Genomic DNA, 12798 nt, shown 5'->3' with positions numbered 1-12798 from the left:
TTATTGCAGCACTGTTCACAATAGCCAGGATATGGAAACAACCCAGATGTCCCACCACAGATGAATGGATCCAAAAATTGTGGTATCTATACACAATGGAATATTATGCAGCCATTAGAAAGGACAAAATAATGGCATTTGTAGGGAAATGGATGGAGCTAGGAGTCATGTTGAGTGAGGTAAGCCAAGAGCAGAGAGAGACAGCACATGGTCTCCCTGATAAGTGGATGTTAAATCCAAAACGTAAGGTGACAATGACAAAATTAACAGGACTTAAGAAACAAAGGGGACTTCCACTCATCTAGTCCAATCACCACTAAATAACCCCATGCTGCTGATCACATATATGGTATATATGTGCACACCGAAGGGAAACCAAGAGGACAACACAGAACTAGAGGGAATCAGGGGAAAACATACAACAGTGGGACCCATCAGCTGCACTGGACATTGACCAAAATGAACTAAGCAACTCAATGGCAGCGATGGGAAGGAGGGAACAAGTAGGAAAGAGAGAACAGCTGATGCTATGCAAAAAAAAAAATGTACATATCACCCGATGTGGAAGAAATAACTATTGTCAAAGCTCATAGAACTCACGAATGTTACAGACTACGATAGACAATTTGCCCCATGAAAGTTAGAATGTGTTTGTGACTTTAACTGAGCATCACTATCCCACAATACTGTGAAATTTGGGAAATTTATGTAATCACTTAATCACAATAAAGAATTTGAAGAAGAAAAAAAATGCCTGTCTGTGCTGCTGTTACCCTCAAGCCTGTAAGCCCAGCACCGCAGCTCCTGTGTACTTCTGTTCACAAGCATTGAGGCAGGAGGTGGTCCCTTAATCTGCTGATTGTCTCTCCACAGAGCCCTGCAGTGATAGTTCTGGCTCTGCCATGCATCCGTGGGTTCTGCAGCTCCTGCCACCTCAGTGTCACTTGGGAGTGAGGCACAGGGCTGCCAGCTGAGCCTTCAGCCCTCTGGCCATGGCACCCAGAGAGGTGCCCCATAAGCAGAGTTAAGACTATATTGGCCCAGGTGCTAGTGGCTCTCGCCTATAATCCTAACTACTTGGGAGGCTGAGATTTGGGGATGACAGTTCAAAGCCAGCTCATGAAAGTCCATGAGATTTATCTTTAATAAATACCAAAAAGCTAGAAGTGGAGCTGTGGCTCAAGTTCTCGAGGGCTAGCCTTGAGAAAAAAGGAAAAAAACACCTAAGGGACAGGGCTAGAAATGTGGCTCAGTGGCAGAGTGCTTGCCTAGCATGCATGAAGCCCTGGAGTTGATTCCTCAGCACCACATAAACAGAAAAGGCCAGATGTGGCACCGTGTCTCAAGTGGTAGAGTGCTAGCCTTGAGCAAAAGAAGCTCAGGTGCAGTGCCTAGACCATGATGAGTTCAAGCCCCAGGGCTGGCAAAAACAAAAAACAACTTTTCAGGAACAGCTCAGGCCCTGAGTTCAAGCCCCAGAACACACACACACACACACACGGTTTCTTGAGACCGGGCTTTGACCCTTGCTTTCTAGCAAAAACAAAAAACAACTTTTCAGGAACAGCTCAGGCCCTGAGTTCAAGCCCCAGAACACACACACACACACACACACACACACACACACGGTTTCTTGAGACCGGGCTTTGACCCTTGCTTTCTAGAAGTTAGCTGTGGTTCTGAATGGCTGACACAAAATATAAGCCTAAGGGGAATGGAAAGCATCTGCAGGTCATGTGACTGACCTTCAGGTGTGTTAGGAATACGAGGTACCAAACACACCTTACCAGACCAAATCCACCTGTGAGTTGCCAGACCAAATCCACCTGTGAGTCGCTGAGTGCTGGTGATGTTTATAAATTACTCAGTGGTGTTCCCATCTCTGGAGCTCCCTCCTTCCTAGAACAGGTAGAATGCTCCCTAAGCTTTTGTATTGAGTTGTATTTTTCTTAACACATTAGTTGTGTGAATTAGCAAGTTTCACTTTGATGTTTCCATGCATGCATGTACCATGCCTTGATCATATATGCCCCCTAGTTTTCCCTCCCCCTACCTCACCTCAGGGCCACTGCCAGTGCTACTGCCAGTCCTTAATAATCTTTTATTTTTTCTCTTTGTTATTTATGGGACTTGAACTCTGGGCCTGGGTGCTGTCCCTCAGCTCTTCAGCTCAAAGTGAGTGCTCTACCACTTGAGCCACAGCACCACTTCCGGTTTTCTGGTAGTTTATTGGAGATGAGTTACACCGTTGCCAGGCGCTGGTGGCTCGCACCTGTAATTACACCGTAGCTACTCAGGTGGCTGAGCTAAGGATTGCGGGCAGGAAAGTCCGTGAGACTCTTATCTCCATAAAACAACACTAGAAAACCAGAAGTGGTGCTGAGGCTCAAGCAGTAGAGAGCTCACTTTGAGCTAAAGAGCGCAGGGACAGCACCCTAGCTCAGAGTTCAGACCCCACGACCGACCAAAAAAAAAAAAGTTTTGCCCACTTTCCTGCCCGGGCTGACTTTGAACTGTGATCCTCAGATCTCAGCCTCCTGAATAGCTAGGATTACAGGTGTGAGCTACCGGTGCCTGGCCTTAATAGTCTACTACTTTCATCTTTTTTGTTTATGCATATAAGAAAAAATCATGACAAGTATGTGTGTTGGTCCTGGGACTTGAACTCAGGTCCTGGGCACTGTACCTTGAGCTTTTCTGTCCAGGGCTAGCATTCTACCACTTGAGCCACAGCGTCATTTCCAGGGTTTTGATGATTAATTGGATAAGAGTCTCACAAACTTTTCTGCATAGGCTGGCTTTGAACCATGATCCTCATATCTCAGCCTCCTGGCTATCTAGGATTACAAGCATGAACTACTAGCACCCAATGATAGTTACTTTAAAAAAAAAAACCTAAAGTACATTGTATTGTCTTCATCTCTTATTTATTTTCTTGTGTTGCAGTGCTAGGGACAGGGTCTCAAGCATGCTAGACAAGCTCTTTACCATTGAGCTATACCCCACTCAAAATATTCCTTCACTTAACATATGTCCATCCGTTCCTTCTATCTGCCTGCAAATGACAAGATTTCATTTCTGTGTAGGGCTGCATTATATAATATATATATATGTATATACACACATACACATATATATGTAGCACATTTATCCATCTGATGATCAACTTCCATCAACACATTCAATAGCTTGGCTATATAGAATTATGGTCTTATATATGCATATATATATATATATATATATATATATATATGGTACAGCTCCATCATATGGCACTTGTGGTTTTAGCTCCATACTCATACTGCTTACCAAATGTGCCTATGACTTCATCTTTCTCCACATCCTCTCCAACATCTTTGCTAGGCTTTTTTTAAATACCAGCATTCTAGCTAGGCTAAGCTATAATCTCAATGTAGTTTGGATCCACATTTTCCTTGTAGCTAAAGATACCGAGCATCTTTTCGTTTAGGTATCAGCCAGTTGTACCTTTTGAGGAGTATCTATTCAAGTCATTTGCCTTTTTTTTTTGTCCTGGGTCCCTGATCGTTTTTAGCTCAAGGCTAACCACGTTACCATTTGAGCCACGACTCAACTTCCAGCTTTTGGAGTGGTTAATTGAGATATGAGTGTCATGAACTTTCCTGCCTGGGCTGGCTTCAAACCACGATTGTCTAATCTCAGCCTCCTGAATAGCTAGGATTACAGCCCTGAGCCACCAGCACACACCCATGTAATTTGCCTATTTTTTTTTCTTTTTTTTGTCGGTCGTGGGGCTTGAACTCTGGGCCTGGGCGCTGTCCCTCAGCTCTTCAGCTCAAGGCGAGCGCTCTACCACTTGAGCTACAGCGCCACTTCCAGTTTTCTGGTGGTTTATTGGAGATAGGAGTCTCACGGTCTCTCCTGCCCTGGCTGGCTTTGAACCGCGATCCTCAGATCTCAGCCTCCTGAGTAGCTAGGCTTACAGGCGTGAGCCACTAGCGCCCGGCTTGCCTATTTTTTTAATTGGAGTATATTAAGCTTTTTGAGTTTTTTTTTTCAGTTCTCTGAATATTAATCCTCTGCCAGGTGATGAGCTGACAAAGCTTCAATCAGAAGATGAAGGGTCCCAGTGGAGAGTTACTTAACTCCCAACACCCCACTTTCCTCCTGGAGTTATTTTGAGGAGCATGGCCTTATCCCTGTCCACCTGCGACAACCCTTCTGCCCAGTACCTGGAAGGAACAAAGCCAGGTATCTTGTAAGAGGTATCAAAAAAATCCAATTTTAAAAAGTATCCAGATGAATAAGTTGTTGGGAATATACAGTTACTAAAAATAGACTCACAATCACAGAAGTCTAGCAATCAGGCTCTAGTTAATTTAAAAATAATAAACCTAGTAGTCGAGTAGACATACCTCAAGCTCCAGCCACTCAGGAGACAGGCAGGAAGATCACTTGAGCCCAGGAGTTCAACGTGAGTGTAGGTAGCAGACCAAAAGCAAGTACAGGATGATCTTCAGTCTATTGCTCTCCCACTGTCATCTCCACCCTCAGGAATAAGAAGCTCCAATTCCAGGCCAGTCACTGAGCAGTCTGGCTCTTTACAGCTCTTGTATACTTTGTGAGGCTCCAGTATGAGGAGCAGTACCAAGTACTTGGCATGACTTTAGTAACCTTCCCCACATTTTCTTCAGCTTCCCTAGTACCAATGTATGCATGTCTCAAAACCTAGAAAAGGTTGAGCACCATTATATGTCCCTCCCCCACAGTATAACCCTGCTTTCACTGTATTTGATGTCGGTATAATTTGTGGAGGGGAAGGGGAAAAACAAATCATTTAAATAGGGATACAGGTGGACCCGTTGCAACAATGAGATGTACAAGTCATTATGTCGAAAACAAACTTTACAACTTTGGGGGGGGGGGTTTGGCGGGGGGGGGGGGGGGTTTGGTTGGGGCAGGGGGAGGATGGGAAGGGATAGGAAGGGGAAACAAAGGAGGAGGCTACAATGCTTGATAAGAAATTTACTCATTATCTTGCCCATGTAATTGTAACTCCTCTGTACAGTATTTTCACAATTAAAAAAAAAATGTTGAGCACCAATGTTGGTCGCCTTAGGGCAGCAGACACCCAGAAGATCAAGGTCCAAAGCCAACCTGGGCAGAAACGTAGGCCAAGACTCAGTCTTCAATTAAGTAAAAATGCTGGGTAGGCCAGGCACTGATGGCTCATGCCTGTAATCCTAGTCTACTCAGGTAGCCTACTGAGGATCACAGTTCAAAGGCAGCTCAGGCAGGAAAGTCCATGAGACTAATTTCCAATTAGTCACCAAAAAAACTCCAGAAGTGGAGCTGTATCTCAAAGTGGTAGAACACCAGGCTTAAGTAAAAAGGCTTAGGGACAGCACGCAGGCCCTGAGTTCAAGCCCCACAACAGACAATAGCTTGGGTGGGAGGCATGGCTCAAGTAGCAGAGCACCAGCCATGAGCAGGACTGCTAAGCACACAGCCCTGAGTTCAAGCCCCAGTACACACACACACACAGTGCTTGAAAAGAAACCTTGAAAGGGATTAAACCTTTCTTAAGCTTAGGGGGAAAAATGCTTTATAGATGGAAATGTTTCTAGATAAACAGGATGAAATCTAAGTTGTTCTGAGGCATATTTTGGAGCATCTATACTCCTAAAGCAGAAAGAAAACGGTATGCTCTCTTACCTGTGGCAGCAACCAGGAGTCCAAAGCCCACTTCCCTTGGCATCTGTAAACTACTACAGCCTAGAAATCAGCCAAGAAAAGCTTGCTCGGCTCACTCACTCCACATGGTTAGAGTTGGCCATCCAGGAAACACTGAGGGGCTTCCCAAGAGTGCCAGTTCCTGCAAAGCACGGGTTCCCACAGTGGGTGAAAGCAACTGTTGCATTTGGAGTGTTCACACAGTGGGAGGAGAGGGGTTAGGGCCAGGGCAGTCAGCAGAGCCAGCCACAGGCAAGACTCTGTCACAGGGACATGCAAACGGACATTGCCCCCTCAGGACAGCACATCTTTGAGACACGAGATAGGGTCGGAAGGGAGATAATGAGGGAAGGGGTGACACTGTCCAACAAGGAATGTAGTCATTACCTGACTTAGGTAACTGTAACCCCTCTGTACCTCACCTTTACAATAAAATTCAAACTAAAGACAGGGCAATTGCGTGGGAGGGGGCTTGTGAGCAGAGATGGGCTTCTCTCCCAGACTTCACTCTTTGGGCACTGACCACACTGAAATGTTGTGTGTGGGCGCCCCCTACCGCCCCCACATGGAATAACCTGCAGGGGAGGGACTAAAGCCAAAATGTTCTGTACCTACCCTGACTTAACCCAAACTTTAGAAAATTCTTAAAATCAGGCCCAGTACTGGTGGTGGCTCATGCCTGTAATCCTAGCTACTCAGGAGGCTGAGGTCTGGGGGTCAAGGTTCAAAGCCATCCCAGGCATGGAAGTCTGTGAGACTCTTATCTCCAATTTACCACCAGAAAATCAGAAGTGGTGCTATGGCTCAGTGCCCAGGCTCCAAGTTAAAGCCACGTGGCAGAAAAAAAGAAAATACTTTATCAAATCAAAATCAAACAAGTTTTAACATAGCCTATAACGAAGTCCAAACTGTTAACCATTTGTTTGCTGGGGGTGGGGGTGGCTTTTTTGCCCAAGGTTGGTACACTACTACTCGAGCCATACCTTCAGTTCCAGCATTTTGGCTGGTTAATTGGAACTAAGAATCTCACACACTTTTCTGCCTGGACTGTCTTCAAACCATGATCCTCAGATCTCAGTCTCCTGAGTAGGTAGGACAACAGACGTGAAGCCACTGGTGCCCAACTATCTGTTTTATCAAACTCCTTTTAGAACAAAATGGAGTTGTCTTTTCAGCTCTGGTTTTTGCACCATGAAAATTCTCATCTCTGATGATCCAGAAATATTTCTGCCCCACTACAAAGGTTCAGTTTGTGGGTCCTTTGGGATGGGGAAATCTGGGCACAGGAGATGGCTCCATATGCTACAGCACCCTATCCTACCCCACCTCACCCCACACCTCGCTCCAGGCAGAGGTGGCACATAGCTTCTGGCCTTGGTTTCCTCAGCTTCAGATGGAGTTATGCCGCTCTCAGCAGAAATAAAGGGCTCAGGGAAGGATGGTGAGGGGCAGGGACTGATGCTTCTGATTCAGATGGAAACACCATGTTCTGCCCATGGCCAAGACCTCAAGAAAACATCTCTCTCTCCACTGCTCACTGCCCCAGAGGAGTAAGAGAAAGCAGATGGGTTGGCCCCCAAGAAAGGGGAATGCCCAGGGGCTCCTGGGGGTAGCCAAGGAAATGGAAATGGGAAAGATTTAGACGTGCTGAAGGAATCATTTCAGAGCCCAGTTCCTGTTGGCCATTTCCACAGAGGCCTTAGCCAGTCCATTTATTACCTGGCAAGAGTCCTGGACCCACCATTTCAAAGCTCCAGGTGGAGAGGCCTCAGTTCCAAAAAGATGTGGAACTCCAATTTCCAAACCCTCAGGGTCCTTCCTGCCTCCTCCCTTTCTGCAGAACCTTCAAGATGCCTATAAGGCCATCTGTGGGCCTGTCTCCACCTGGAAACCATGGCCCTGACTGGTAAAGATGGAGTTGGGGTTGTGTATAAGACACAGGGCCCTGGGTGTTGGCAGAGCTCTTACTTACCTTATTAAGTGAAGGACATTGCAGGTCCTTTTCAGCTCCAACACCGGGCAGAGGTTACAGAAGGACACTTTGCTAATTTCATTTGGCAAGAAACAGAATCCACTGGAGGTGGAAACTCAGTTAGTTCCCAGCCAATGGAAGCCTTTCTCTGCCTTCATGCTTTGTGTGTGTGTGTGTGGTGTTTGTGTGTGTGTGTGTGTGTGTGTGTATGTATAAGTACTGGGGCTTGAACTGAGAGCCTGGGTGTTGTCTCTTCAAGGCTAGCACTCTCTGCCACAGCTCCACTTTCAGCTTTTTGCTGATTAATTGGAGACCAAGAGTCTCACCGATTTTCCTGCCTACATTGGCTTCAAACCTTGATCCTCAGATATCAACCTCCTGAGTACCTAGGACTACTGGCATGTCTGCTCTCATTTTTTAAGGTGAGTGCAAAGTCCTCTCTGCAGGGAGCTGGGTCACCTTGAGTGTAAGTTAAGGCTCTCTAAAGGTAGATTCTTCTACTTCTCAGGCAGGTGTGATCTCACGCACACTCCATGGAGCAATTGAAGGGTCATGGAAAAGTCCTTGCACACACACAGAAAAAGACCCCCTGCAGGCCCCTCTCCCTGAACTAGGCAGTGGTCCACAGGGCCTGCAACATCACACATTTCTGCTACTAGGAACTGAGCAATCCCTGGCTTTGATATGCCCAGGACCCCGACTGCCCATCTGGTGTCCTGCTGAGCCCTGAAAAGCCCCAGGCCCTAAATTCAAAGCTCTTTGTCCAAGTCACAGAGACACTGAATTAATGAATTAATGGATGGTGCTAATGAATTGTTTCTTTTCTCCTCCTTCCTATGACTGATATAATTTGTTATCCTTTTTCCCCCCAACAGTCACAAGTTGAGATCTATGTGGGCATGATGGCTGAGATCTGAGGATTGCAGTTCAAAGCCAGCCTGAGAAAGAAAAGTCCATAAGGCTCTTATCTCCAATTAGTCAGCAAAAAGCTGTGACTCAAGGGGTAGGGCACCAGCCTTGAGCAAAAAAGCTAAGGGACTGCTCACAGGCCTTGAGTTCAAGTCCCATTTTAGTTTTGTTCCTCTCCGTATCTCCCAGGATGTGTCTTAGCTGTTTGGGCAGGGCTTCCTTAGGCTGTGAACTCAAAGAGGGGACAGATGTCCTGTGCACTTGGAACCTGGCCTCTGAATGCCCTTTTGTGTGGGGAGACCTCCGCCCTCCCCTCCAGGACCTGCGGCCTCACCTCACCTTGCCTCCCCCTGCACACCCTGTTCTTATAGTCCTGGAAAAAGCACTGGGCTGGGGATGGAAGAATTCCCCTGTTGTGTTAAACAGGACCATCTGGAACTCCAGAGTTCTGGCATGGAGACTGGAGCCAGGGCTATTCTTGACCACAAGGGCGTGGGCAGGGGAAGCAGTGATAACCTTCTAGGTGAAGGCAGTGTGTGGAGGGAAACACTCCCGCCAAGGGGAAGGGAAAGTTGACTACACATCCCAGGAAAATGCGGCCCTCCCGCTGGAAGATGCTGAGACAATGGAACAAACAGACAATGGAGCTGCTCCCACCTCTGCCTGGAAACACTGGCTTTTTAGGAAAAGGAGGAGGTGAGTGGAAAGGGTAGGGTGAACACACAGCCCTCAGGCTGCAGGCAAAGGGTATACACAGAAAAGGGGAACAGATGGATGGCTGGGTTTGTTGAAATATGGACTTATAATGTCTATAGAAGTGTCCTTGCTGGGGGCTGGGGGCTCACGCCTGTAATCCCAGCTACCCAGGAGGCTGAGAGCTGAGGATTGCTGTTGGTAGCCAGCTTGGACAAGAAACTCTGTGAGATTCTTATCTCCAGGTAACTACCATGAAACCAGAGTTGAGCAGGGGCTTGAAACACTAAAGCACTAGCTTGGAGCAGAAAAGCTCAGAAATAGTGCCCAGACTTGAGTTCAAGCCCCATAATCACCACCACCACCAAGAACAAAAAGAATAGTGTCCTCATTGTAGGCCTAGCAGATCACAAAAGCTATGAGTTTGACATATGCATCACCCAGACCTGGGCTTCTCGAGTGCAGCTGGGAGACCTGGGCTACCTACTGCAGTTGTTCTCATGTCTCTCTCAGCCATAAGCTTTGCATAGAGCCAGAGTAGGAACAGGCCAGGGCCTGCACTGCTGTCAATCCATGCTCGTCACCCTGTGGGACAGTAGTTTGAACTATCTTTTCAGCGCCCTCAGAAATATCCCCAGTCCTGCCAGGCACCAGCAGTTCACACCTATCATCCTAGCTACTCAGGAGGCTGAGATCTAAGGATTACGGTTTGAAACTAGTCCAACAGAGTTTTCTCCAATAAGCCATCAAAAAAGCTGGAAATGTAGCTGTGGCTCAAAGGTACGGTAGAGTGTTAGCTTTCAGCAGAAAAATCTCAGGGATCATTGTCCCAGGCCCTAAGTCCCATGACCAGTCTCATATCTAAAATATACTTAGAACTCAAAAATTAAATCTCCCAAAAACAAATCCTCAAAGAAACAACGGCTCAATTAATAAGTGGGCTAAAGACCTAAAGAGAGACCTCTCTGAAGAGGAAATAAGAATGGCCAATATTGTTGCCTCCTCTTTTGTTTTTCCCCTACCATCCCATCCTTTCTACAGTATTTTCACAATAAAAAACTTATTTTAAAAAATGGCCAATAGACACATGAAGCAATGCTCAACTTCTCTAGCCATAAAAGAAATACAAATCAGGGGCTGGGAAGGTGGCTCAGTGGTAGAGCGCTTGCCTTGCATGCCTGAGGCCCTGGGTTCGATTCCTCAGCACCACATAAGCAAAAAGAAAAAAGCCGGAAGTGGTGCTGTGGCTCAAGTGGTAGAGCACTAGCCTTGAGCTGAAGAGCTGAGGGACAGCGCCCAGGCCCAGAGTTCAGGCCCCATGACCGGACCCAAAAAAAAGAAATCTAATAACAGATGCTCAAGGGGATGTGGCCAAAAGGGAACCCTATTGCATTGTTGGTGGGAGTGTAAACTTGTCCAACCACTTTGGAAGGCAGTATGGAGGTTCCTCAAAAGACTCTAGATAGAGCTCCCCTATGACCCAGCAATTCCACTTTTGGGCATTTACCCAAATGATCACAAACAAGGCCATACTAAAGCTACCAGCACAACTATGTTTATCACAACACTATTTACCATAGCTATGGAACCAACCCAGATGCCTCTCAGTAGATGAATGAATCAAGAAAATGTGTATGTGTACAGACACACACACACACACACACACACACACACACACAATGGAATTATATGCCCCATTTGTTAGGAAATGGAAAGATATGCCCCATTTGTTAGGAAATGGAAAGACTTGGAAAAAATTTTATTAAGTGAAGCAAGCCAGGTCCAAAGAAACATAGGTCCCATGATTTCCCTTATTTGCAATAGCTAGTATATGTCTAGGACAAGCAGAAAAGGTCAAAAACTATGTACATATGACCATATTAGATGATGTTAAGTGAAATGAACCCCAAGATAGGAACACAACTATTTTTTCCTTTCTTGCTATTTTTTAACTTATTTAAAATGTACTATGTGCTTTTTTTCTTTTGTATGTTCTTCCCCCATGATATAACCCGTTTTCACTGTATTTGATGTCAGCACCCTGCATCTTGTATATACATTTTTCTAATTTGGGGAGAGGAAAGGAAATAACAAAATGTTGAAACAAGGATACAGGTTGCCCCATTGTAACAATGAGATACACAAGACACTATGTTAAAAAACAGACTTTACAACTTGGCCAGGGAGAGAGGATTTGGGAAGGTGGGAAAGGAAGGGACGGTAGGGGATAAACAAAGGAGGTAACAATGCTCAATAAGAAATGTACTCATTACCTTACTCATTACTGTAAACCCTCTGTAGAGTATCTTTACAATAAAAATATATATACAAAAAAAAAAAAAACGAGGGCTGGGAAGGTGGCTCAGTGGTAGAATGCTTGCCTTGCATGCATGAAGCCCTGGTTCAATTCCTGAGCACCACATAAGCAAAAAGAAAAAAGCTGGAAGTGGTGCTGTAGCTCAAGTGGTAGAGTGCTAGCCTTGAGTTGAAGAGCTGAGGGACAGCGCCCAGGCCCAGAGATCAGGCCCCATGACCGGAGCCCCCAAAAAGATTCCTATCCACAACCAGCAAAAAAGCCAGAAGCAGAAGTATTGAAGAGCATCAGCCTTGAGCAAAAAAGCAAGGGACAGAGTCCAGGCTCTGAGTTCAAGTCCTAGTACTAGTGTGTGTGTGTGCACATATGCGCAACACACACACACAGCTATAAAACATGTATCCTGAAGGAAGGGATCAGGGCAAGGGCAGAAGGCAGACAGGGCAGAAGGCAGACTTCATGAGATTTGTCAAGATTCTCAAAATGACAGGGAAGCAGGGCACCAATATATGATCATAGCTGTAAGCCTGGCTACTCTGGAGGGTGAGAGTGGAAGGCTATTAATTTGAGGCTAGCCTGAAGAGAAATGAGACTATCTCAAAAATAACTAACAAAAGACTGGTCTAGACCTATGGCTTAAATAGGAGACAGCTAGCCAAGCAAGAAGTTCAAGAATCCTTCCACCACCAAAAAGAACCCCAGGGTTTATGCATACAGTAGCAGTCCCAAGATGCTGTCCCAAGACCATTATTTCTGTTATGCAAAAAAAACAAAATGACGAGGACCTTGAATGAAACTAATTGAAAGAGTGTCCCATGGGCTGGGAAGGTAGCTCAGTGGTAGAGTGCTTGCCTTGCATGCATGAGGTCCTGGGTTCGATTCCTCAGCACCACATAAGCAGAAAAAGCTGGAAGTGGCGCTATGGCTCAAGTGGAAGAGCACTAGCCTTGAGCTGAAGAGCTGAGGGACAGTGCCCAGGGCGAGTTCAGGCCCCATGACCAGCAAAAAAAAAAAAAGTCCCATACTGAGGATGACCTACTTTTCATCACAAACTTATATGCCCTGTCATTATAGAGCAGTGATATTATGTAAATAGTATAACACATGGTAAGGTGCATCACAGCACTGACTCTGGAGCCAGATTACCAGCATTCAAGCCTAGATCCAGTATTCCCTTAGTGTGAGACATAGGTGGGAA

This window comes from Dipodomys ordii, unplaced genomic scaffold (genome assembly GCF_000151885.1).
Source record: "Dipodomys ordii isolate 6190 unplaced genomic scaffold, Dord_2.0 Scaffold10, whole genome shotgun sequence".
NCBI classification, from domain to species: domain Eukaryota; kingdom Metazoa; phylum Chordata; class Mammalia; order Rodentia; family Heteromyidae; genus Dipodomys; species Dipodomys ordii.
The sequence above is the reverse complement of the archived record's forward strand: the minus strand, read 5'-3'. Positions refer to the sequence as shown.